This window comes from Haliotis rubra, unplaced genomic scaffold (genome assembly GCF_003918875.1).
Source record: "Haliotis rubra isolate DU_JTF1 unplaced genomic scaffold, ASM391887v1 Scf733, whole genome shotgun sequence".
In the NCBI taxonomy this organism is placed as follows: Eukaryota; Metazoa; Mollusca; class Gastropoda; order Lepetellida; family Haliotidae; genus Haliotis; species Haliotis rubra.
In genome coordinates, this window is record NW_025767450.1 from 69,926 (window position 1) to 97,919 (window position 27,994).

The 27,994-nt window shown below is 38.1% G+C and overlaps 1 protein-coding gene across 1 annotated transcript in view; it reads left to right on the plus strand.

Annotated features, from left to right (window-relative positions):
* The first annotated feature begins 7,183 nt into the window (after positions 1–7,183).
* LOC124259693 (pyruvate dehydrogenase phosphatase regulatory subunit, mitochondrial-like) overlaps positions 7,184–27,994 on the plus strand; it is a 70,166-nt gene continuing 49,355 nt past the window's right edge. The window contains exon 1 of the mRNA XM_046693884.1: positions 7,184–7,479. The gene's annotated coding sequence lies outside the window, so the exon portion shown is untranslated. The remainder of the gene's footprint in view (positions 7,480–27,994) is intronic.

A 27,994-nucleotide genomic window follows, 5' to 3' on the forward strand; every position in this document is an offset into this window, starting at 1 on the left:
GAACTTTCCGGAGAATATGAAGGCTCCCCAACACTGCAGCCTTCTGCATTACCCAGAGTGTCAGAAGGGCTGTACTCCCGGTGGAGAACCCAGGCACTCTCCTGATCTGCGCCAAGAGATCAGGAGGTACCAAACCAAGGGCACCGAGAACAATGGGGAGCCTGACGACAGTGTACTTGGGATGCAAGCGAGACATTTCAAAGGCGAGGTCCGCATATTTATCATGCTTTTCCTTAATCTTGCCAATCACATTGGTGTCAAAAGGGACAGAAAATTCAATGATATAAATAAATTCATTGGCTTTATCAAAAAGGACAAGATCAGGTTTGTTAGCTGGAATTCTTCTGAGGCTGTATATGGGCCTATTCCACAGAAGTTTGAAAGCATCATTTTCCATGATGCCCTGGACATGTTCAGGGTCGTACCATGGATGGACCTCGGAGTCAAAGCCACAGGCATGTCGGAGACGGTAGTAAAAGCAACGAGCCATGCCATCATGTCGTTTAAGATATGCTGTTTGTGCCAAGGAAGGGCATCCACTGACAAGGTGTTGGACGGTCTCCGTGAATTCATTGCAAAGTCGACATTTCATATTGATATTTTATTATTATTATTATGTTTTACAGATTAAAGATAATATGCAGCAGAGAGGGTTTGGGTGATCCTGGCACAGTCAGGCTGGTAAGGCTCATCATCAGCTCAGGGCCCTTGCCCCCTCTACACGCAGCCCAGACAGCGAATGGGACTTCTCCCAGGAAACGCTGCCTAGTCGAACCCACCAAGAACTTTCCGGAGAATATGAAGGCTCCCCAACACTGCAGCCTTCTGCATTACCCAGAGTGTCAGAAGAGCTGTACTCCCGGTGGAGAACCCGGGCACTCTCCTGATCTGTGCCAAAAGATCAGGAGGTACCAAACCAAGGGCACCGAGAACAATGGGGAGCCTGACGACAGTGTACTTGGGATGCAAGCGAGACATTTCAAAGGCGAGGTCCGCATATTTATCATGCTTTTCCTTGATCTTGTCAATCACATTCCTGTCAAAAGGGACAGAAAATTCAATGATATATATAAATTCATTGGCTTTATCAAAAGGACAAGATCAGGTTTGTTGGCAGGAATTCTTCTGAGGCTGTATATGGGCCTATTCCACAGAAGTTTGAAAGCATCATTTTCCATGACGCCCTGGACATGTTCAGGGTCGTACCATGGATGGACCTCGGAGTCAAAGCCACAGGCATGTCGGAGACGGTAGTAAAGCAGCGAGCCATGCCATCATGTCGTTTAAGATATGCTGTTTGTGCCAAGGAAGGGCATCCACTGACAAGGTGTTGGACAGTCTCTGTGAATTCATTGCAAAGTCGACATTTCATGTTAATATTCTCTTTAAGAATCACATTTAGGCGATTACGAGTGGGAAATGACTGGTCCTGAGCAGCAAAAAGGAAGCCCTCAGTTTCACATTTAAGACCAGCCGACTTCATCCAGGCGAAGGAGTCGGAGGGATTGCTATTCTGTTCCACACACTGCATGTACACACGATGCAATGGCTTCTCAGAAAGCTTCTCCACAAAAGACCGACTCTGGGCAGACTTGGTAAAGGACTTCACCTGGTTTACTCCCATCGCTGTACCATCCAGCAGTACATCGCCATTAGCAAAGTCAACCTCAAATTTCAGATTCTGTCCAACAACCTTGGCACGCTTAAAATAGCTGTGGAATTCCTTGCTTTCATCTTGAGTCTTCACATGCATCACCAGAGGATCATCATTATTATTATTATTATTATTATTATTACTATTATAAGAATCTCATTTTCGTAAGGGCAACCCATTTTGTTCAGCAACCACAAACCCATTTTTCGACCCTACAGAGAGAAACGAATCCTGGAGCGATCGGGACACACCTTCTACGAGCGACACCAGATCCCTCGACAGTTTTTCGTGCTCTATTTGCTGTGCTTTCGCCAATAGTCGATTTTGTCTACCTCCACCCGCCCAACCAATTTCGACCTGCAGCGAGCAAACTGCAGTCGTTCTCGCCGTCGACTGCCCGGAAACAAGGGACAGACACAACCGATGCACCGACTGCCTCGACGCTATATCGGAACTACCAACCCTATTCGAACCAGACAAGTCTACTTGCAAGTGCGTCGGCAGCAAGAAATGTCTCTCGAATCCTGTTTTGAGGGAGGCGCATGAGTCGAAGACGCCCTGCTGTGCTGTGATCCCTCCAACAATTCTTGTTGTCCTGACGACACTTTGGATGTAACTGATGTCACTGCAATCTTGAGAATGATAAACATCGTAAAAAGTTTCTATTTTGTCATACACTGTACGCATTATTTCATAGTTAAACTTAAACGGCTACAATAATCTGGTGTGAATATTGCATCATATCCATAGCAACCGATTCCGAAACAAGGCTAGCTATCCACAAACGTCTGTGTTCTTGTCAACAGATGCTTTGTTTCATCAAGGCATGACAGTATTTATAACAGTAATACAACAAGTGTATATGGAAAACCACGTCTTAACTAACTGAGAGTACCTGTAGATGTCGTGATGGGTGTTGTTGCATCTGCTGTAGTTGATTCAGCTGTCACTAGTGTTGCAGGCAGGGGCGTCTGGGAGGATTGGGGTGTGGGGACGCACTGGTCGACTGGTGTTGCAGGCAGGGGCGTCTGGGAGGATTGGGGTGTGGGGACGCACTGGTCGACCATCACCTTGATGAGGTTGTGGAAGCCACAGGTGTTGTATGTGTCGGGCATGTGTCGTAGTAGAGTGCAACTAAGCCTGTCCAGCATGGGACATGTCTCTGACAGCTGTGATTATAGGTATGATATGGATTGTAATGTAACAACAACAACATCATCAAACTCAACAACAACAACAACAACTATAGCTACTAGTAATGACAGTAACTGATACATATACTGCTCATGCTGGGACTGTAGCTAATTTGTGTCTTTCATTTAAGATATAATAGATACACTTCGCAGCTTAAAATACTGTTTTCACATTTTACAATTTGATAAACTTAAACATACGTTTGTTTTCCAATAGAATAGTATTTAAATATTGTTGGCGTATTTCTCGATATTTTGGACAAATTAAGAGTACGTGGTACACATCTTCTATTTCGTTAGTACAAAAGGGACATTATCTTTCAGCAAATGGGATTTTAGGCACACTCCATCTTCCTTTTCCAATCATAAACATATGTGAACTGAGACCGAATCTTGTGCAGTTCTGTACTTCTTAACATCAATCATTAGTTAAGTATTTCTCGATGAACAGAGTTTCCTTGATATGAAGATACAATCTAGTTTTAATCTTATTTCATTCTGTTCCCTAAATTTAAATGTGAAAACAAGACGGCATTTCAACATTGAGAGTTGTAACATTATGTTCGTGCACATTTATTTCAAAATCAAAACTATCTTCAATTATTATTCAAAATGAAACATTGAATGGATGTAAAAGGGGTTTGACCTTGTTTTCGTAGACTGACAAGATCTCTCAGAATGTCGGACTGCATTAGCCGTCGTATAACCAATGTTACACCCATACTTTTACTTAACCCATATCGTTCATAGATGCGGTCAACGGCTTTCAGGCGGACTTTAGATGGGAATTCCACGTGTGGGGGTATTCCGTCCAATAACCATGGATGACCCAGTCATTAGATCCTGTAACATTTAAGGGACGCAACTCTGTACAGGTAACAGCGATACTTTAGACGGCTGTATCTCTTCACCCGTGAGAATGATGTAACAGATCAGGGGTATATTCTCCAACACAACATCCCCGAGAGTTATAAATACAATGAAATAAATCCTGTGAGATAAACCCTCACCCGATCGTAACAGATGTTCAGACTCGAAGACTAGGTTGAATAGTGTCATAGCTACCCGAGAGCGTGAATCGTTGCTCATTATATCAATCCCTAGACTGTATGGTCCATTATAAAAGCTGGAACCTTGCTGAGTGTGGCGTTAAACAAATATAGTGTAAGAGAATACCTTGCCTTAACTATTCTCAGAAACAAATATCGTTTGGTGTGAAGGGAAAATAGTTGTGAACATTATATGAATGGATCGCGGAAAATCAGTGATGACACCCGGTGTTCGCGCAATGAGTAAGCATGCCCAGCCCTTCCAGTGGCATCAACCATTTACATAACTGTCCTAACAATGGAAGTTGTTTCTGCTTGACACAGCAGTATTCCTGCTATGCGACAGCGGTCTGGGAATAAACCAGACAATCAAGTGATCCATGGACCGAAAAATACAGTCAGGTAATTCTGATTTACGACTGCTGTGTAGTAGAACAGAGATTCCAGTTCTTATGAGTAACATAAAACGTCTCGGAAACAAATTTGTTTTACAAAAGCAAACATGATACCGCTACCTACAAGCATGGATCTCGATATCACTATCTCCAAGTTTGTATCTCTGTGTGACATCACTACCTCCAAGTTTGTATCTCTGTGTGATATCACTATCTCCAAGTATGTATCTCTGTGTGATATCACTATCTCCAAGTTTGTATCTTTGTGTGACATCACTACCTCCAAGTATGTATCTCTGAGTGATATCACTATCTCCAAGTATGTATCTCTGTGTGATATCACAATCTCCAAGTTTGTATCTCTGTGTGACATCACTATCTCCAAGTTTGTATATCTGTGTGATATCACTACCTCCAAGTTTGTATCCTTGTGTGACGTCACTACCTCCAAGTATGTATCTCTGTGTGATATCACTATCTCCAAGTATGTATCTCCGTGTGATATCACTATCTCCAAGTTTGTATCTCTGTGTGATATCACTATCTCCAAGTTTGTATCTTTGTGTGACATCACTACCTCCAAGTATGTATCTCTGTGTGATATCACTATCTCCAAGTTTGTATCTTTGTGTGATATCACTACCTCCAAGTATGTATCTGTGTGTGACATCACTACCTCCAAGTTTGTATCTCTGTGTGACATCACTACCTCCAAGTATGTATCTCTGTGTGATATCACTATCTCCAAGTATGTATCTCTGTGTGATATCACTACCTCCAAGTTTGTATCTCTGTGTGATATCACTACCTCCAAGTTTGTATCTCTGTGTGATATCACTATCTCCAAGTTTGTATCTTTGTGTGACATCACTACCTCCAAGTATGTATCTCTGTGTGATATCACTATCTCCAAGTTTGTATCTTTGTGTGATATCACTACCTCCAAGTATGTATCTGTGTGTGACATCACTACCTCCAAGTTTGTATCTCTGTGTGACATCACTACCTCCAAGTATGTATCTCTGTGTGATATCACTATCTCCAAGTATGTATCTCTGTGTGATATCACTACCTCCAAGTTTGTATCTCTGTGTGATATCACTACCTCCAAGTTTGTATCTCTGTGTGATATCACTATCTCCAAGTTTGTATCTTTGTGTGATATCACTACCTCCAAGTTTGTATCTCTGTGTGATATCACTACCTCCAAGTATGTATCTCTGTGTGATATCACTATCTCCAAGTTTGTATCTTTGTGTGATATCACTACCTCCAAGTATGTATCTCTGTGTGATATCACTACCTCCGAGTATACTACTGCCTAAAAGTTTATTCCCCTTCAACGCGTGTAACACGCATGTGCAACAGGTGTGCAACGCGTTTGAGTCCCGTGTCATAGCGACACACGACTTAAATCATCGATTGATATTCCCAGTCTCCACTCACTACAATCACTACTATTAAACCTTATTCCTACAATCTTATCTACCCTCTAAAGAAACTTTAACAATATTCTATGTATCTATGTCTGTTATAACCCTACAAAACCTCAATGAAGTCATATATACTGGCCACATAAAGAAACTGTGCACACAGAAAATGTAGATATAGACACACAGCGTCTTAATACATAAATACAGGTGTGAACATGGCAAGTATTGGAGACAATCAAACGCTCATGCCGGTGCCAGGCGACGTGACGTCAGTGATAGTGGCCTATGGACTTGCAATGTGTTACTGCACGTGCAGCCTGTGCAGCTGCACACAACATGTTAAACTCATAAATTGCTGTCATTGTCGAAAGCTTGATCTTTGGTCATTCAAACGTTCACAAAGTCACATGAGAAGTCACATGCACATCATGCCAAGATTAACATGTGCTCAACGTCATGAAGCCATTGGAATGGTTCGAGCAGGAATGAGCCAACAACAGATGGCAGCACATTTCCAATGCCATCGTAACACGATATCTGCATTGGTCAGGTGTTTGGTCATTGGTCAACAGTAATGACCTCGCCGACCACCCACGGTATGGGCGTCCCCGACGTAAGGACGCCAAGACAGGATAGATGGATTCGGGTGACTCATCTCAGACACAGGTTCAAGACGGCAGTGACCACGTCCAAGACCATCCCCCATGCCTTCAATGCTCATTCAGTAGCCTCTATGCGTCGTCGATGCACTGCTGTGCTTCACGCACACGGCGGTCATACCCGTTATTGACTTTGTGACTTCGTCGTGTGACGCCGCACTCGATTTTGAACTTCTGACGTTTTTCTTGCTCTTTCCACATTTTCTTGTGTTCCGATACTTCACCTTATAAAGTGTCTACATTATTTCGTCTTTTCTGTGTTGTATTCCAATTCTGAAGGAATTTTCTGTGGGCACAGTTTCTTTATGTGGCTAGTATATATTGCCTTTTATGTCATATGTAATATATTTGTGAATTGTAGTGAAACCAAACACATTTTTGTAAAAACCAAAAGTCGGTAGGAGGTGTTCCTGGTGGTCTTGTTTGCTTGGAGGGCAAGAAGGATGGTCGAGGATTCCTGCCGGACGTAATGTAGCTTCATTAGGAGAACTGTTTGACAGATGAGTGAGTGAGTGAGTATGGTTTCATTGGCGGATCCCCTCTGAAAATGACTTAAGGTCCACATTGAAGATTCTCCAATACATCTTACCAACATCTTACCATCTATCCGCTGTGATATTGCTGCAATTTTGCTAAAAGCCGCGTAAAACTAAACTCACTCACTCACAATGTTGCTAAAAGCCGCGTTAAACTAAACTCACTCACTCACTCACTCACTCTTGCTGTCACCGAAAGAAATTCGATCGTGGTATTCTTGTTGGTCCAACTTCAAGTTATCTCCCTTATACAGGGGCCGTTACTCTAACTTGTTATTGTTTTGGAATCGCGGAGCAGATACAGCGTAGAGAAATGACAGTTCATAATCGCTCTCGGGACAATCAATCCATGCAAATATGATAGCGACGAAGGCACCGATGCGTTGAAATGCGCGTTTGTTTAACCCTTGCAACCAATGGCAGCTAAGCTACACAGACGACGGATATGACCTTGAATATTTAGAGCTGTTGCTAAGTGTTACAGGTATACATCGATATATAGAAGCTTAGCTGTACTGCTCAGTGAAGCGGATGGATTGCCAGAATGGCAACTTTGACTGGTAAGAATTTAGCTTTCTTATGTTGCCTTTGGTTCATGCCAGGACTCCAACTTGTCCAAGCCATTTATAACGATGGTACCACCTTAGAACAAATGTGAATAGAATGTTTTGCAGATCCGGTGTCGGGGTTTATTTATTCATCACATTAATTGATTGCATCTATGTGCGTAAATATTGAAGAGGCTATACTTCAATTTGATTATGGTACAAAATCATCATTGCACTGGGAATATATTTTTGTTTTTGTGATATTGCAAGGCCACTCCGATCCATTACAAAGTATAAATGTATCCATTCAATGGCAAACACACGCACCTATTAGTATTCAGTGGCACATGCCAGCCAGTCACATACTCAGCACATTTCAATAGCACTGCTGGCTCCCATAGCGTGCAGGCTGACAGGGCCCTCTAGAAAAGGTAACTGTATTCAGGCGAACGATCATAATTGTTTCAGAAACAGCCACTGAATTTAAAGCAAAAATGGTGCCATTTATAACAAAGATAAAAAATATTTGTGTAGTTGTATTTATACTGTATTCATTGCTAACATTTGATGCTATTTTGTCATGGAACAAGAAGTGGATCTTCCCTTCTACTTGTTCCGATAGCTACAACAGTCTGTTTCTTTACTGTAACATTACAGGTAGATCTATGCTTAGCTCGTAACTTTGTATAATTTTTGGTGGGTACATGCTTCAGTTACAATAACAAATCCTATGTTCACTGTTTGAATAAAGGTGTTCATTCCAAAATTATCATCATTCACCAAACCTCCTACATGCTATTTTGAATATTTAGTTCATTTCACAAATATTGCCTTTTAACAAATTAGAGAAGTATGGCTAACTAAAGTCCAGTGAAACATGTTTCAAAGATTCAAAGATACCAAAACCCACTGTCAGTAAATGCTATCCCACCACGTACAGTAACATGATTAATGTATTATCATGGAAGTGTATGTGTAGTGCTGTATAGATTTTTCCTGAATTTTGTATGTGCTCATTTTAAACATGCTTTTTATGTGTATTTTTGGCATAGATATTGATAAAATTAGAGATAAACATCATGTGTTGGCCAATTTCCGGTGTTATTGAGTATTTGAAGCACGGTCGACACTGTAAACACAAAAGTAAACCAAGAGGTCAACACATGTTTTTGTGTAGCACTCATTGACATTGTGTAACGGGTACAGCAGTGAAATGTCATCGCAGAGCGGACGTTTCTCATGGTAGCATCTGGAACTGCTCATTTGTGGCGTCATTCAGACTTTACGTCACAATATGATTTGAATGACGCCATCACAGCTGACAACGTAACAATACAATGGTGTGAGCAATGTTTGTATGTATTAATACAGCAGCTAATTTCCGGAATCGAATACCATTCGATCGCGTTTTTCAACCAATCAGATTAAAGAACACAGTGACTTTTGGTTTACAATTTCTCTTATTGTATTGCTAAGAATTGGCCTTCAGTAGCCCATGTATGTCGTAAAACGTGACTGACAGGTAGCGTGGTCAGGCTTGCTATTTTGGATGACACATGTCATCGGTTCCCAATTGCATAGATCGATGTCCATGCTGTTGATCACTGGATTGTCTGGTCCAGATTTGATTATTTACAGGCCGCCACCATATAGCTGGAATATTGCCGAGTGCAGCATTAAGCAACAACAAGAATTTTACGTGTGTGAGTTGCTGTCCATCTTTCTGTAATAGAGTTGGTTTGACTTTCACTATTGCATCTCTTGGCTTAGGAGATCTATCACAAACCGCAACTCTTGTTTTAGCTGAGCCCAGGCATGGTCTTGACATTCCAGTAGCAAGTGAGCAATGGATTCAGGTTGATTACAAGTTGCATATACCCGCGTCATGGTGTTTTTTGTGACTGAGTCTGAGGTGTGAGATGACATCTTCAACTTTCCTTTTATTTAAGTATGAGTATGGCTTTTGATGGATCTTGTGTTAAATTTTTATAGAAATCTGCTGATCTTACTTGTGTCCCACTGGGATTGCCATCATTATCATGGAGGCTTGGATTTTGCTGATCTCTAGAATACTGAAGGAATAGACTGTATGTGTAGCGGGCATTGTTTCCGTGAACACGTTTGTTATTTACATAGCTCCACCTGTTGCCCTTGGTCTGATAGTGATGTATTTATGAAAAACAGTTCACTCTAGCCCCATGTATAGAACTGCAAACGCTCTATACTTCTGATTTAGGAAAGTCTATCAACTTCTACGGACGCCAAGCACCACTGCTATGCAGATGACACTCACATTTCTAACTTGTGCAGAACATGCTACTTCCACTTATCAACATAGGATCAGTAAGACATCTTCCCACCACATCTGCTGCACATATGCTTGTGCGGACACTTGTGTTATCCAGATTGGATTATTGCAACAGTTTGCTCGGACATGTCTCCCGGGAACAGTTTGCTAGACTTCAGCGTGTGCAAATACTGCTGCATGTATAGTCACCAGGACTATTTCAAAGAAGTCTTCACACATTACACCAGTCCTTATATTACTGCATTGGCTTCCTGTTCAAGCAAGAGTTCAATTCAAAGATTTGACTCTTGTCTACAAATGCTATCATCAGTCATCTCTTTAGGACTTTCTATAACTTGTGAGAACCCATGAAAGAACCCGCCTATGACTTTTAGCAGTGACTTCATTTTGCCATGAGCAAGCACCATGAGCAGGCCACTCCGATCCATTACAAAGTATAAATGTATCCATTCAATGGCAAACACACGCACCTATTAGTATTCAGTGGCACATGCCAGCCAGTCACATACTCAGCACATTTCAATAGCACTGCTGGCTCCCATAGCGTGCAGGCTGACAGGGCCCTCTAGAAAAGGTAACTGTATTCAGGCGAACGATCATAATTGTTTCAGAAACAGCCACTGAATTTAAAGCAAAAATGGTGCCATTTATAACAAAGATAAAAAATATTTGTGTAGTTGTATTTATACTGTATTCATTGCTAACATTTGATGCTATTTTGTCATGGAACAAGAAGTGGATCTTCCCTTCTACTTGTTCCGATAGCTACAACAGTCTGTTTCTTTACTGTAACATTACAGGTAGATCTATGCTTAGCTCGTAACTTTGTATAATTTTTGGTGGGTGCATGCTTCAGTTACAATAACAAATCCTATGTTCACTGTTTGAATAAAGGTGTTCATTCCAAAATTATCATCATTCACCAAACCTCCTACATGCTATTTTGAATATTTAGTTCATTTCACAAATATTGCCTTTCAACAAATTAGAGAAGTATGGCTAACTAAAGTCCAGTGAAACATGTTTCAAAGATTCAAAGATACCAAAACCCACTGTCAGTAAATGCTATCCCACCACATACAGTAACATGATTAATGTATTATCATGGAAGTGTATGTGTAGTGCTGTATAGATTTTTCCTGAATTTTGTATGTGCTCATTTTAAACATGCTTTTTATGTGTATTTTTGGCATAGATATTGATAAAATTAGGAGATAAACATCATGTGTTGGCCAATTTCCGGGTGTTATTGAGTATTTGAAGCACGGTCGACACTGTAAACACAAAAGTAAACCAAGAGGTCAACACACGTTTTTGTGTAGCACTCATTGACATTGTGTACGGGTACAGCAGTGAAATGTCATCGCAGCCGGACGTTTCTCATGGTAGCATCTGGAACTGCTCATTTGTGACGTCATTCAGACTTTACGTCACAATATGATTTGAATGACGTCATCACAGCTGACAACGTAACAATACAATGGTGTGAGCAATGTTTGTATGTATTAATACGCAGCTAATTTCCGGGAATCGAATACCATTCGATCGCGTTTTTCAACCAATCAGATTAAAGAACACAGTGACTTTTGGTTTACAATTTCTCTTATTGTATTGCTAAGAATTGGCCTTCAGTAGCCCATGTATGTCGTAAAACGTGACTGACAGGTAGCGTGGTCAGGCTTGCTATTTTGGATGACACATGTCATCGGTTCCCAATTGCATAGATCGATGTCCATGCTGTTGATCACTGGATTGTCTGGTCCAGATTTGATTATTTACAGGCCGCCACCATATAGCTGGAATATTGCCGAGTGCAGCATTAAGCAACAACAAGAATTTTACGTGTGTGAGTTGCTGTCCATCTTTCTGTAATAGAGTTGGTTTGACTTTCACTATTGCATCTCTTGGCTTAGGAGATCTATCACAAACCGCAACTCTTGTTTTAGCTGAGCCCAGGCATGGTCTTGACATTCCAGTAGCAAGTGAGCAATGGATTCAGGTTGATTACAAGTTGCATATACCCGCGTCATGGTGTTTTTTGTGACTGAGTCTGAGGTGTGAGATGACATCTTCAACTTTCCTTTTATTTAAGTATGAGTATGGCTTTTGATGGATCTTGTGTTAAATTTTTATAGAAATCTGCTGATCTTACTTGTGTCCCACTGGGATTGCCATCATTATCATGGAGGCTTGGATTTTGCTGATCTCTAGAATACTGAAGGGAATAGACTGTATGTGTAGCGCGGGCATTGTTTCCGTGAACACGTTTGTTATTTACATAGCTCCACCTGTTGCCCTTGGTCTGATAGTGATGTATTTATGAAAAACAGTTCACTCTAGCCCCATGTATAGAACTGCAAACGCTCTATACTTCTGATTTAGGAAAGTCTATCAACTTCTACGGACGTCAAGCACCACTGCTATGCAGATGACACTCACATTTCTAACTTGTGCAGAACATGCTACTTCCACTTATCAACATAGGATCAGTAAGACATCTTCCCACCACATCTGCTGCACATATGCTTGTGCGGACACTTGTGTTATCCAGATTGGATTATTGCAACAGTTTGCTCGGACATGTCTCCCGGGAACAGTTTGCTAGACTTCAGCGTGTGCAAATACTGCTGCATGTATAGTCACCAGGACTATTTCAAAGAAGTCTTCACACATTACACCAGTCCTTATATTACTGCATTGGCTTCCTGTTCAAGCAAGAGTTCAATTCAAAGATTTGACTCTTGTCTACAAATGCTATCATCAGTCATCTCTTTAGGACTTTCTATAACTTGTGAGAACCCATGAAAGAACCCGCCTATGACTTTTAGCAGTGACTTCATTTTGCCATGAGCAAGCACCCTGTGCCAGGGCACCGTTTCACCAAACTATCGTAACACAACGACTATCGTAACTCTACAACTATCGTAAGTCTATGTTAATGTGTAGGAGTTATGACAGTCGTAGTGCAGTAGAAGTGCACATATTATTTATTTATTATTTATAAAGTACACTTTTGCCTTGAACTAAAATATGATTTAATGTTTTAATAGTTCAGGGTAAAAGCTGCTTTTTGCACTGTATATGGGGGTAGAGGAACTGTATTTCATTTGTAAGATGCCAAATTTAATACATATAGGCATTAATCTAGGTCGAAAACAAACAGAAGAGCGACGGTGTTGGTAACCGAAAGTAACAATCCTCATTCAGGGCTAACTGACAGGCTCTTCCAGTAGAATGTCTGCCCCCGACGTTAAGACACATGTTGCCGTGTAAACAAATGGTAAACAGTGTGAAGACGGTTTACGTTTGGGTTAAATATCTTCTCTATATTATATGATTATTTTAGTTACGTCCTTCATTATCATGTACCGCATTGGGAAATGTGAATGTCATACTTCTACCAATGTACAGTTTGAACAGTAAATTCAGATGAAATTGACTAGTTACGTGACATTCCATGGATGCAGCGTGGGACTGTGGACACAGACTTAGTCAGCGGACATTGCCATGCTGCTGTGAAATTGTGATTCGAGCTGACACATTTATCTGTGAAGAAAAGTTAAACATAATGTTTCCACCAGTGATGTTAGCCAAGTGGAGCAACTGCACAGCAGGAAGCAGGGTGCTACGGAGTAGTTTACTGTCGGAGACTGTACAAGGGCTATGACACCTGACGTGCACCATGACGTCGATTACCAAGGCTATGTTTGATTATGAGATGACCGAGACGAGAATAGCGTAGTGACGTCAATACAGTGTGACATAAACAAACAAGTGTACTTCATTGCCTGATAATGTACTGTCAGCGCCTACAGCGAAGCATCTTAAATAAAATATCTTTCAGTTTTTCTGACAAAATTATAGCATAAACATATTCAAGCAACAAAATGGTCTTGTACAAAGCTATTCTTTTTGCAATTTGTAGTTGTACTCAATAAATCTTATCTGAAGGTCTTTACTATTTTTTACAAGGCAATAGATATGCACAAAACTTTTACTGTTCCAAATTCTGAATGCTTTTGTTCATGGTGTTCATGGTAAAGCCATTCTCTAAATGGCTGTCTCTAAATGGCTGTCTCTATATGGCTGTCTCTAAATGGCTGTCTCTAAATGGCTCACTAAAGTTCTAAATCCCTTCAGAAGAAATAACGTTGCAGGATCACATGTCATGGCAAATGTTGTGTGAGTCCTTCTCATGGGCTGTTCTCAGATGCAAAATACCCTTCTGTTGTGACAAAGCAATTAATGCTGTGCTATTTGCAGCCACCTCACACCACAAAGTGATTCGGAATGAATAAAGACTAAATTTACTGTAGACACAATTGTATAAAATTACTCATGCTGTTATTGTGTTATTTGCAGCCACCTCACATCACAGAGTGATTCGGAATGAATAAAGACTAAATTTACTGTAGACACAATTGTATAAAATTACTCATGCTGTTATTGTGTTATTTGCAGCCACCTCACATCACAGAGTGATTCGGAATGAATAAAGACTAAATTTACTGTAGACATTGTATAAAATTACTCATGCTGTTATTGTGTTATTTGCAGCCACCTCACATCACAGAGTGATTCAGAACAGTGAAAGACTGAATATAACTGCAAGAATAGTTCAGCTTCATTTGTCCTGCACCCATAAAGTAACCCAGAAACTATTATCATCCAAAGCGGGATTTCCTGTTATACACATTGGCATTCAAAATATCCATGCACATGTCTAGCTGTGAGATTGAGAGGGCTAACATTCAACAGTTAAATATGGTGCAAAAACAGGTTTTGAATCATTTGAGTTGGTCAAATTTATCACATTTTCCATTAGATACATCACTGTTGGTATTATTTTAAAAAGTTTAGTGGCACATTGAAAATATTTTATCTGTGCCATGTCAAAATTTACCATATATTAAGCACTATTTCAATCCCTGCTAAGTGATTCAGCTAAGTGACTTTTTGTTTCATTTATTGCTTGTTTTTTTTCACAAAAAATAGCATGCCTTTGTTGTTTTGAAAAATATATGACAATTTTTAGCTATGGGTGAAATTGTGTTTTTCGTAGTTGTCAGTTCTGCGCTATTGACTATTTCTTGACAACTCAGTATTTTGATGACATTCTGGGATGCCAAATAGCATCTGGATCACTTATTAATGTCCGCTAACCAAGATCATGTGACACCCATAACCTTGGTAAATAAACAATTTATTGCTGTATTAACACATAAATTTTGTTTATGCCAAAGTGGTGGTAGCGTTTCGTGGCCATCCGTTGGGGATTAAGTTCTGCTGTACATATAGTTTTGCATAAATAGATGAAGTTAAATGAAAGCCAACAACTTACAAAATGATATCCAAATTTCTTAACTGAATTTAAAAAGAGTGCCTTGACATTATGATCCCACTATGAGTAAAGTGTGGAGCTGTTACGATTCAGTTACATAGTCAGTGAATCCAACCATACTCCTGAATGAAGTTAGTTTATTGATGGTCACTACAATCAAATAGTTACAATATTTATCTAAAAAGAGTGTTTTTTACTTTCATTCCTCATTTATTTATCAAAGCGACATTCGCAAAATACAATATGTATGCAAGCTGTACAGTAGTGTGTAGCTTGTGTGAGGTTTCTAAATCATATGTCAACTGTGCTACTTGTTATTGTTTTCATGACTAATTATTCATCACCCTATAATCCATGAGACACATTGTATTTGCCTATAATCCATGAGACACATTGTATTTGCCTATGATCCATGAGACACATTGTATTTGCCTATAATCCTTGAGACACATTGTACTTGCCTTTGTTGCATACCAAGCAAAGCTAGTGGTTGTCAAGTAACCTGTAATGGTTTATGTGAAATAAGTACATCTCCAGCGAAAATAACTTTATAGCTTGGATGGATTGCTGAATTCCTCGTACAATGGTTGTACACTGAATATACTGCAGTCCAACACAAACATGGTGTTGTACTAGGTGGTGCGGTGAAGTCAGGTTTAGCATCCGTTTTTATGGCCAAGAAATAGGCAGGGTAACAAGCACCATCTTTTAACCTCTTTTGGTGTGATGCAGCCTGAGATTAAACCACCTTCCTATATGTCTAGGCTGGCACACTATCCACTAGACCACCTCACACAATCAAATAGGCTTAGATGAGGCTGAAACCTGTGTGACTTCACTTTTTCGCCGCTTTTAGCAATATTCCAGCAATATCACGTCGGGGGACACTAGAAATGGGCTGGTATGAAAGAAAGTGATTGCTTTACAAACATGGTGGCTTGCAAAGTGAGATGCAGATTCATTGATAATGTTTGGTTGATGGTTGGTTGATATGTTTGGTTAATGTTTGGTTGATGTTTGCTTACTGGTTGGTTGGTGTTTGGTTGATGTTTGGTTGATTGTCGGTTGATTGTCGGATGATGTTCAGTTGATGGTTGGTTGATGTTTGGTTGATGTTTGGTTGATTGTCGGTTGATGGTTGGTTGATGTTTGGTTGATGTTTGGTTGATTGTCGGTTGATGTTTGGTTGATGTTTGGTTGATTGTCGGTTGATGGTTGGTTGATGTTTGGTTGATTGTCGGTTGATGGTTGGTTGATGTTTGGTTGATGGTTGGTTGATGGTTGGTTACTGGTTGGTTGGTGTTTGGTTGATGTTTGGTTGATTGTCGGTTGATGGTTGGTTGATGTTCAGTTGATGGTTGGTTGATGGTTGGTTACTGGTTGGTTGGTGTTTGGTTGATGTTTGGTTGATTGTCGGTTGATGGTTGGTTGATGTTTGGTTACTGGTTGGTTGATGGTTGGTTACTGGTTGGTTGATGTTCAGTTGATGGTTGGTTGATGGTTGGTTACTGGTTGGTTGGTGTTTGGTTGATGTTTGGTTGATTGTCGGTTGATGGTTGGTTGATGTTTGGTTGATGGTTGGTTGATGGTTGGTTACTGGTTGGTTGATGTTCAGTTGATGGTTGGTTGATGGTTGGTTACTGGTTGGTTGGTGTTTGGTTGATGTTTGGTTGATTGTCGGTTGATGGTTGGTTGATGTTTGGTTGATGGTTGGTTGATGGTTGGTTACTGGTTGGTTGATGTTCAGTTGATGGTTGGTTGATGGTTGGTTACTGGTTGGTTGGTGTTTGGTTGATGTTTGGTTGATTGTCGGTTGATGGTTGGTTGATGTTTGGTTACTGGTTGGTTGATGTTTGGTTGATGTTTGGTTGATGGTTGGTTACTGGTTGGTTGATGGTTGGTTGATGGTTAGTTGACTGTTGCTTGCTTGCTCCCCATCCTGTTTAGATTTGGGACATCTGTTGTTTAATCCCATGAGCCCATACTTTGATTGAGAGCACTTGCAATGGTGATGTTAATATAATAAATACATGGTGATGTTAATATAATACATACATGGTGATATTAATATAATACATACATGGTGATGTTAATATAATACATACATGGTGATGTTAATATAATACATACATGGTGATGTTAATATAATACATACATGGTGATGTTAATATAATACATACATGGTGATGTTAATATAATACATACATGGTGATGTTAATATAATACATACATGGTGATGTCAATATAATAAATACATGGTGATGTCAATATAATACATGTACATGGTGATGTTAATATAATACATACATGGTGATGTCAATATAATACATACATGGTGATGTCAATATAATACATACATGGTGATGTTAATATAATACATACATGGTGATGTCAATATAATACATACATGGTGATGTCAATATAATACATACATGGTGATGTTAATATAATACATACATGGTGATGTCAATATAATACATACATGGTGATGTCAATATAATACATGTACATGGTGATGTTAATATAATACATACATGGTGATGTCAATATAATACATACGTGGTGATGTTAATATAATACATACATGGTGATGTTAATATAATAAATACATGGTGATGTTAATATAATAAATACATGGTGATGTTAATATAATACATACATGGTGATGTTAATATAATACATACATGGTGATGTTAATATAATACATGTACATGGTGATGTCAATATAATACATACATGGTGATGTCAATATAATACATACATGGTGATGTCAATATAATACATGTACATGGTGATGTCAATATAATACATACATGGTGATGTCAATATAATACATGTACATGGTGATGTCAATATAAAACATACATGGTGATGTCAATATAATACATGTACATGGTGATGTCAATATGATACATACATGGTGATGTCAATATAATACATGTACATGGTGATGTCAATATAATACATACATGGTGATGTTTAATACATACATGGTGATGTCAATATAATACATGTACATGGTGATGTCAATATAATACATACATGGTGATGTCAATATAATACATACATGGTGATGTTAATATAATACATGTACATGGTGATGTTAATATAATACATACATGGTGATGTTAATATAATACATACATGGTGATGTTAATATAATACATGTACATGGTGATGTCAATATAATACATACATGGTGATGTCAATATAATACATACATGGTGATGTCAATATAATACATGTACATGGTGATGTCAATATAATACATACATGGTGATGTCAATATAATACATGTACATGGTGATATCAATATAAAACATACATGGTGATGTCAATATAATACATGTACATGGTGATGTCAATATAATACATACATGGTGATGTCAATATAATACATGTACATGGTGATGTCAATATAATACATACATGGTGATGTTAATATAATACATACATGGTGATGTAAATATAATACATGTACATGGTGATGTCAATATAATACATACATGGTGATGTCAATATAATACATACATGGTGATGTCAATATAATACATGTACATGGTGATGTCAATATAATACATACATGGTGATGTCAATATAATACATACATGGTGATGTCAATATAATACATACATGGTGATGTCAATATAATAAATACATGGTGATGTTAATATAATAAATACATGGTGATGTTAATATAATACATACATGGTGATGTTAATATAATACATACATGGTGATGTCAATATAATACATGTACATGGTGATGTCAATATAATACATACATGGTGATGTCAATATAATACATGCATGGTGATGTCAATATAATACATGTACATGGTGATGTCAATATAATACATACATGGTGATGTCAATATAATACATACATGGTGATGTCAATATAATACATACATGGTGATGTTAATATAATACATACATGGTGATGTTAATATAATACATACATGGTGATGTTAATATAATACATACATGGTGATGTCAATATAATACATACATGGTGTTGTCAATATAATACATGTACATGGTGATGTCAATATAATACATACATGGTGATGTCAATATAATACATGTACATGGTGATGTCAATATAAAACATACATGGTGATGTCAATATAATACATGTACATGGTGATGTCAATATAATACATACATGGTGATGTCAATATAATACATGTACATGGTGATGTCAATATAATACATACATGGTGATGTTAATATAATACATACATGGTGATGTCAATATAATACATGTACATGGTGATGTCAATATAATACATACATGGTGATGTCAATATAATACATACATGGTGATGTTAATATAATAAATGTACATGGTGATGTTAATATAATACATACATGGTGATGTTAATATAATACATACATGGTGATGTTAATATAATACATGTACATGGTGATGTCAATATAATACATACATGGTGATGTCAATATAATACATACATGGTGATGTCAATATAATACATGTACATGGTGATGTCAATATAATACATACATGGTGATGTCAATATAATACATGTACATGGTGATGTCAATATAAAACATACATGGTGATGTCAATATAATACATGTACATGGTGATGTCAATATAATACATACATGGTGATGTCAATATAATACATGTACATGGTGATGTCAATATAATACATACATGGTGATGTTAATATAATACATACATGGTGATGTCAATATAATACATGTACATGGTGATGTCAATATAATACATACATGGTGATGTCAATATAATACATACATGGTGATGTCAATATAATACATGTACATGGTGATGTCAATATAATACATACATGGTGATGTCAATATAATACATACATGGTGATGTCAATATAATACATACATGGTGATGTCAATATAATAAATACATGGTGATGTTAATATAATAAATACATGGTGATGTTAATATAATACATACATGGTGATGTTAATATAATACATACATGGTGATGTCAATATAATACATACATGGTGATGTCAATATAATACATACATGGTGATGTCAATATAATACATACATGGTGATGTCAATATAATACATGTACATGGTGATGTCAATATAATACATACATGGTGATGTCAATATAATACATACATGGTGATGTCAATATAATACATACATGGTGATGTCAATATAATACATGTGCATGGTGATGTTAATATAATACATACATGGTGATGTCAATATAATACATACATGGTGATGTTAATATAATACATACATGGTGATGTTAATATAATACATACATGGTGATGTTAATATAATACATACATGGTGATGTCAATATAATACATACATGGTGATGTCAATATAATACATACATGGTGATGTTAATATAATACATACATGGTGATGTTAATATAATACATACATGGTGATGTTAATATAATACATACATGGTGACCATAAAACAGCTATAGCCAGGTGGCATCCTGGAGGTGTTTGTTAGGTGGGGTGGGGGTGTGGTCATGATTTTAAAGAGGGGTCACTCGTTTTGTTTGTGGGGGCATCAATTTTGGACATAAGAATGTTTAAAAAATATGCTAAAACATAATGCGAACGGGCGGGGGTCATTGATTTTGTACGTAACATGCAGGAGGGGGGGGGGGGTCACCTACTTTGTACATAAATTGTAAGGGGTGTCATTCACATTGTACAAACATTTACATAAAAAATCATCACCCAGGAACACACACACCACCACCCCCCACCCCACCCCATAAATTGTGAATGGTCCATTACAGCCAACACATTGATCTGTTGATCATTTTGTCCAAGTGTGAATCTGTACTTTGCCACCAAGATCAATGTCTTCATGGATTAGAGTTGGGCTGTTAAACCAGGATAGTGGGGCAGGCAACCTTGATCCAAGGATTTCAGTTCACATTACATATTAAGATATTCATGTACATCTGTTTGTCAATTGTACTTTACCTCTTGGCCCATATATTGAATGAACAAGCCGGTTAGTGGGATAGAGTGCTGTGTTTTTTACACCTCCTGTAACCTCACTGTCTGTGTCTGGAACACACACATGCTGAATGAGGCATTTTAGGTATATTTTAGGGAGTGCATATTTAGTAGTGTTGGGAATCGAAAACCAAATCAACTATTGATCATCAGAGGACTTGTGGTGAACGATTATCGATTATAATTGAAATGTGTACATTTTTCAAATGTGTACATGTTTCCAATTTCAAACAGGTTTTTTCTAATTAATGCTTTTATAACTAATACTTTCATGCAAGAAAGACACTCGAATTCTAATTAATCAATAACAGTGGTTACAATTTTACAATGCGCATAGCTTTACGCTGTTGAGCGCATGTTTTATCATGAATATTTGTCAAATTTAATGGTTAATTTACTTCATTCAAGTGTATTGTACTAAAACAACAAGATTCAGATTAATCGAAATTATGTTTTTTACAATCGATAATTATCTTTAATCCTTTTTTCGATCGATTTTCCCACTAATATTTAGTATATTCCGGAAATGTACGGTCCAGATAAACAGGTTTCTACTGTAATTTCAGACAATTTGAAAGTGACATTCCACTGCCTCCTGAGTGTGTGATCCTGTATATAGTCAGCAGCTGATCTGGGTGTGTACTGTACAGCAACATGTGGTACTGAACACTACTGACACGTTGTGATTCACGAAGTAGCAAATGTGTATTGATTGCATTTAAGTCATTGTTTGGGAAAGTGTCATGGCCACCAGACATGCGTGACAAGATGATACCTGCCATGTGAACATGGTAAGTCCATGCTTGCTTTAACCACATAAAACATGCACAAGTGCAATCTGAATATGCAGCCTAGTATTGTGTCTGCAGTGGACCAAGTGCACGGCATAACTCCACAGATTTATGACTGACCTGCTTAGCAAGTTTTCTACAGAACAGAATTTAGCACTGTGTACAAACCTGTGGAGTAACATTACACGTCTACATCGACGTTTGCTTGTGGTAAGTGCTCACTACGTGTATTTGGTGGTCTGTGACTCAGAAATACACAGATAGCCTTATTCTTTTTGCTCAAACTCAAAATTGTTTGTCTATATGTGAACAGTCACTGGGGTCTGAACTAAGGCAGTGAGAGTTCACTTACCATTGCTGTATAGAAAACAAGTTGACCTCCACTATATATTGTTTGTCTATATGTGAACAGTGACCGAGGTCTGAACTGTATAGAAAACAAGTTGACCTCAACTATATATTGTTTGTCTATATGTGAACAGTGACCGAGGTCTGAACTGTATAGAAAACAAGTTGACCTCTACTATATATTGTTTGTCTGTATGTGAACAGTCACTGGGGTCTGAACTAAGGCAGTGAGAGTTGACTTACCATTGCTGTATAGAAAACAAGTTGACCTCCACGATATATTGTTTGTCTATATGTGAACAGTCACTGGGGTCTGAACTAAGGCAGTGAGAGTTCACTTACCATTGCTGTATAGAAAACAAGTTGACCTCCACTATATATTGTTTGTCTATATGTGAACAGTGACCGAGGTCTGAACTGTATAGAAAACAAGTTGACCTCCACTATATATTGTTTGCATTGTCAGCAAGCTACAACTGTAAATGTACTGGAACAAGAAAATAAATGTAAGATTTTAAATACAAGTTATTTACAATATGGAGACTTATTTGGGGTAAAACATTTAGAAAAGTTGCAGGCATGACCATCTGTTTCTTTATGAATACGAATAAGAATTTCTGCTTCTGTGGCAAAATGAAAACAAGGTAATTTGGCCAGGAGCTTCAGGTATATATTGATGATCTAATATCAATTTTTTTCGTGTAAGCCCGATAGGTTGCAAATCTTTATATTTCGATGGTATTAAGGTCTTGCCCAACCTTTTTAGCATCAATCATGTGTAAGCCCGGTAAGCTTTTCTTTATAATGGTAGCTACACCCCTTGCTTTTCTTTATAATGGTAGCTACACCCCTGGCTTATCTGTATGATGGTAGCTACACCCCTGGCTTTTCTTCATAATGGTAGCTACACCCCTGGCTTATCTGTATAATGGTAGCTACGCCCCTGGCTTTTCTTTATAATGGTAGCTACACCCCTGGCTTTTCTTTATAATGGTAGCTACACCCCTGGCTTATCTGTTTAATGGTAGCTACGCCACTGGCTTTTCTTTATAATGGTAGCTACACCCCTGGCTTTTCTTTATAATGGTAGCTACACCCCTGGCTTATCTGTATGATGGTATCTACACCCCTGGCTTTTCTTCATAATGGTAGCTTCGCCCCTGGCTTTTCTTTATAATGGTAGCTACACCTGGCTTTTCTTTATAATGGTAGCTCATGCCTGGCTTTTCTTTATAATGGTAGCTACGCCCCTGGCTTTTCTTTATAATGGTAGCTACACCCCTGGCTTTTCTTTATAATGGTAGCTACACCCCTGGCTTTTCTTTATAATGGTAGCTACCTGGCTTTTCTATATAATGGTAGCTCATGCCTGGCTTTTCTTTATAATGGTAGCTCGCCCTGGCTTTTCTTTATAATGGTAGCTCATGCCTGGCTTTTCTTTATAATGGTAGCTACACCCTGGCTTTTCTTTATAATGGTAGCTACGCCCCTGGCTTTTCTTTATAATGATAGCTACGCCCCTGGCTTTTCTTTATAATGGTAGCGACATCCCTGGCTTTTCTTTATAATGGTAGCTACACCCCTGGCTTTTCTTTATAATGGTAGCTACCCACTGGCTTATCTGTATAATGGTAGCTACGTCCTGGCTTTTCTTTATAATGGTAGCTACACCCTGGCTTTTCTTTATAATGGTAGCTACACCCCTGGCTTTTCTTTATAATGGTAGCTACGCCCCTGGCTTATCTGTATAATGGTAGCTACACCCCTGGCTTTTCTTTATAATGGTAGCTACACCCCTGGCTTATCTGTGTAATGGTAGCTACACCTCTTGCTTTTCTTTATAATGGTAGCTACGCCACTGGCTTTTCTTTATAATGGTAGCTACCCCCTGGCTTTTCTTTATAATGGTAGCTACGCCCCTGGCTTTTCTTTATAATGGTAGCTACACCCCTGGCTTTTCTTTATAATGGTAGCTACACCCTGGCTTTTCTTTATAATGGTAGCTACGCCCCTGGCTTTTCTTTATAATGGTAGCTACACCCTGGCTTTTCTTTATAATGGTAGCTACACCTGGCTTTTCTTTATAATGGTAGCTACGCCCCTGGCTTTTCTTTATAATGGTAGCTACGCCCCTGACTTTTCTATATAATGGTAGCTACACCCCTGGCTTTTCTTTATAATGGTAGCTACACCCCTGGCTTTTCTTTATAATGGTAGCTACACCCCTGGCTTTTCTTTATAATGGTAGCTACACCCCTGGCTTTTCTTTATAATGGTAGCTACACCCCTGGCTTTTCTTTATAATGGTAGCTACACCCCTGACTTTTCTTTATAATGGTAGCTACGCCCCTGGCTTTTCTTTATAATGGTCACAAACACCTGGTGTCATCACCTTTTGATAGTGATTCATATACACATGATATACTCAGAATTGTACAACCCACTTTGCTTTTAGATGAGATTTCTCATGGATGTAGAAAGGATTTTTTCGCTTTTATATATGTTAATGCAAAATGTTGTTTTATTATTCCTTATCTACATTTCAACAGTTTGACTAGGCACAAAACATACAGACAGTTCCCAGTCTCTCTCTTTATGTGCTGAGAATAATCCAGTGCAAGTAATCAGTATGTAATCAAAACTATTAAAACTAAAGTGTGTTATGTAGAACAATCGTGTCAAACATCCTGTCATTAACAATCATGGCATTTGTCAACATAATGAATATCATTCTGTACTCATGGTACTCGAAGAACAAAAGTAATTTGTTAATATTTCAAAATGACCTGATATTTGTTCAGTGAATGTGTCCATGCTTTTGTGGGCTACTGCAACCTGTTGGTATTTCTGGTATATGATTAAAGTTGACACAAAACACAAGAACTATTTCGTCTTTTGCAAACGCAAACTCAAAACCCACCTTTTCACTGATACATGTTAGCGCTTTGAGCATGCAATGCATGGAGTTTAGGCACAATGCAAGCAGACAATATTATTATTATAGATGACTATAATGACGTGATGATGGTAAACATAGCAAGGACGATGATTAATTCAAGACCAGAAACCAGAAGTGGTGATACATTAGCATGTATATAGATCCAGTGTGATACCATACAGAATGATACATCAACGTTTCTGTAGTGTGGTGTGGAGTAGATATCTGCTTCCTAGCTTTAACCCCATACTTTCGCTCCCCCGACCACTTCTGGCAAATATTTAAATAAGAAATTCATCGTCACATCAACCTTACACAAAATGTCCTCTGTGCGAAGTATGCATTATTTCAGGAAGCTTGTGTTGTCGTCATGGTTGCCATTGACCTGATGAAGGAGTATGTATGTACTTCATGTGTCCTCATGTTCCACAAGTTGACATCAGTATATTTCCCCTGTACAACAAAGTTGCACTAAAGCTGTGCAATGTCAGGACTTAACCTGTGTCTACAAGAGAAGCCTGATGTATTGTACATCAATAACAAATTCAAGAAATATGTAGGCAGTAATAACTGATTATTCACCCAAACTAAACAGATTAAAAATTCTCAGGCATTTATAAAAAATAGCAAACAAATCTTAGGTATATTTTTCAATCCTTCATGAAACCAAATCCATGAAAATCGATGGGTTTATTTGTTTTGGTTCCATTTTGTTTGATTGTTTGTTTAATTTGATTTGATCATGTTGAAACTCTAGGTACATGTAATGATGTGAAATTGAAATGGCTGCAGTATAATATACTGGTAAAAAAACATCACTGGGAATCTCTTCATCTGCACATTGTGGAGGTGATCATTGTATTGAGACATTACATTATATTTCCCAGTTAAGTTGGTAATGGTAAGAGAACTTAGGAACCTGTCAGTAAATAAGTTGATTATAATGTTGTTTATAGTCAGGAATATTAGTGTTTTACCTGGACCCCATTAACCAACTTGATCCAGAATAGAATGTAGAGCTGGAAGCCGACAAACACCAGTTGTATTTATGCCATTATATCTGTAACTATATGGTTACCATATAACATTTGTGTTGGCTATTTGATGGTAGTAGGATCATTCTGTGCTTCCTAATAACATTTATATTGGCTAGTTGATGGTAGTAGGATCATTCCATGCTTCCTAATAACATTTGTATTGGCTAGTTGATGGTAGTGGGATCATTCTGTGCTTCCTAATAACATTTGTATTGGCTAGTTGATGGTAGTAGGGTCATTCTGTGCTTCCTAATAACATTTGTATTGGCTAGTTGATGTTAGTAGGGTCACTCTATGCTTCCTAATAACATTTGTGTTGTCTAGTTGATGGTAGTAGGATCATTCTGTGCTTCCTAATAACATTTGTGTTGGCTAGTTGATGGTAGTAGGATCATTCTGTGCTTCCTAATAACATTTGTATTGGCTAGTTGATGGTAGTGGGATCATTCTGTGCTTCCTAATAACATTTGTATTGGCTAGTTGATGGTAGTAGGGTCATTCTGTGCTTCCTAATAACATTTGTATTGGCTAGTTGATGTTAGTAGGGTCACTCTATGCTTCCTAATAACATTTGTGTTGTCTAGTTGATGGTAGTAGGATCATTCTGTGCTTCCTAATAACATTTGTGTTGGCTATTTGATGGTAGTAGGATCATTCCATGCTTCCTAATAACATTTGTGTTGGCTAGTTGATGGTAGTAGGATCATTCCATGCTTCCTAATAACATTTGTGTTGTCTAGTTGATGGTAGTAGGATCATTCTGTGCTTCCTAATAACATTTGTGTTGGCTAGTTGATGGTAGTAGGATCATTCCATGCTTCCTAATAACATTTGTGTTGGCTAGTTGATCGAAGTAGGATCAATCTGCGCTTCCTAATAACATTTGTATTGGCTAGTTGATGGTAGTAGGGTCACTCTATGCTTCCTAATAACATTTGTGTTGTCTAGTTGATGGTAGTAGGATCATTCTGTGCTTCCTAATAACATTTGTGTTGGCTAGTTGATGGTAGTAGGATCATTCCATGCTTCCTAATAACATTTGTATTGGCTAGTTGATGGTAGTAGGATCATTCCATGCTTCCTAATAACATTTGTATTGGCTAGTTGATGGTAGTAGGGTCATTCCATGCTTCCTAATAACATTTGTATTGGCTAGTTGATGGTAGTAGGATGATTCTGTTCTTCCTAATAACATTTGTATTGGCTAGTCGATGGTAGTAGGATCATTCTCTGCTTCCTAATAACATATGTATTGGCTAGTTGATGGTAGTAGGATCATTCCATGTTTCCTGATAACATTTGTATTGGCTAGTTGATGGTAGTAGCATCATTCCATGCTTCCTAATAACATTTGTATTGGCTAGTTGATGGTAGTAGGATCATTCTCAGCTTCCTAATAACATTTGTATTGGCTAGTTGATGGTAGTAGGATCATTCTGTGCTTCCTAATAACATTTGTATTGGCTAGTTGATGGTAGTAGGATCATTCTGTGCTTCCTAATAACATTTGTATTGGCTAGTTGATGGTAGTAGGATCATTCCATGGTTCCTAATAACATTTGTATTGGCTAGTTGATGGTAGTAGGATCATTCTGTGCTTCCTAATAACATTTGTGTTGGCTATTTGATGGTAGTAGGATCATTCTGTGCTTCCTAATAACATTTGTATTGGCTAGTTGATGGTAGTAGGATCATTCTGCGCTTCCTAATAACATTTGTGTTGGCTAGTTGATGGTAGTAGCATCATT